The sequence below is a fragment of the Theobroma umbraticum genome, unplaced genomic scaffold (genome assembly GCF_002168275.2).
Source record: "Theobroma umbraticum cultivar Fairchild unplaced genomic scaffold, ASM216827v3 scaffold_55.0, whole genome shotgun sequence".
NCBI lineage: Eukaryota > Viridiplantae > Streptophyta > Magnoliopsida > Malvales > Malvaceae > Theobroma > Theobroma umbraticum.
The window spans coordinates 1,683,670-1,685,294 of NW_018397270.1; positions in this window are offsets into that span (position 1 = coordinate 1,683,670).

The following is a 1,625-nucleotide window of genomic DNA, read 5'->3' on the forward strand; positions in this document are numbered from 1 at the left end:
AAGATCTGTTGTTGATAGAATTTATGTTCAATGATATCCTACTGAATGTAGGTAGATATATGATTGCAAGAATCAAGGGAATATTGTTGGGAAACAAGGCTAATTTGCCATATGGTAATATCATCTTAGCTTTTGTCAAGAAAAAAGGGCTTTGGAGTATCAGATTTCAAGCTGATTTAATGCAAAACAAAGATCAAGGAATCATTTTAGGAAGTGTATTGAAGATGGGTATAAGCTAGAAAGAAATGAGTATATCGAGTCTATAAGTGGCACTTTAATTCCACCTGAAACTACCTTTACACCTTAAGCTAGAGTCAGTCAACCCCCTGTCAAGGGTGAAATGATATTCAATCTTTTTATGAGGATTGACGGAAAGCTAACAAACTAGGTTGAAAAGAAAAGCAAAATTGAATAAAATTTACAACATCTTAAAGATCTTCTACTTTAAGAAAAAAAAATTAAATCCCCAGTTCTAGAAAAGCAAGCAACAGTTATAAGTGCTTTTAATGAAAAAACTGTCACATAACTGTTTGAGTTGCTGGCATTTGACCATGAAAGTGACCCTGAGAAAGAAAGGATTGAAAATGCACACATAGATCAAACTAAAGAAAGAAAATTTGAAAAAGAAAAAGAGTGGAAGTAGAGAACAAAAAAGATAAAGAACCAACACTAGAGAAAAGTGATCAAGAAGAAGAAGTAGACAAAGAACAAAAGGTTAGAGAAGAGAAGTTGAGTGAAGAAAAGATAGAGGTATCACAATTTATTGATAAGTTACTTAAAGTGGGTAAAGCATATCAGCAAAGAGAGAAAGAAAGAATGGAGCAAAAGGCTCAACTAGCCTAGAAAAATTAGAAGAGACTATCACACAACTAGTTCAAGACAAGGGGGAGATAACAGTTAATGGACCAACAACTCCAAAACCTTCTAACAAAGGTAAGAAAACCATGGCTACCAAAACCATTACCTTCAGGAGAATAAAGTTAGCAAGATTGGCGCTGCCCACGACTAAACAACTTTCTAAGCTTGAGACTCCTCAAATTATCTCATCAACCTCTAGTTCCTTTTCCTCATCCTCTGATTCCTCATCTAGTTCCTCTCATAAGCCTTTAAAAGTGTATTTTGGCACTAATGAATCCTCACCCTTATAAGATTTTGACTAGGATCTTCTTTTTTCAATTATGGCAAAAAGGGGGAGAAAAAAAATTAAAGAATAGGAGTAAAAACCAACTAAGAAGTAATCTGTTAGAAAAAACAAACTTAGATTTTAGCTATGTTTTTTTAATGGTGTGTTTTGTGTAAAACAATGCTTATGTATTTTATATTGCTATGTTGAGGTTTATGTTTTTATGCTGAATTTGTGTTGAATGGTTGAACAATGCTTATCCATAAATATATGTATATGTTCTCAGGATTGAAGTTTATTTTTCATGCTTTTATATTGAATAATTTTATTGTTCTTACGGAAAAAATTTAGGAGGGGCACATATCTAGGGGGAGCAATCCCCATATCCGCACATAAGAGTTTTTTTATATACATATTGCATTCTTAATCTGGGAGTATTTTGTCATCATCAAGAAAATGGGAGAATGTTGACTCCATATGTTTTTGATGATAACAAAATATT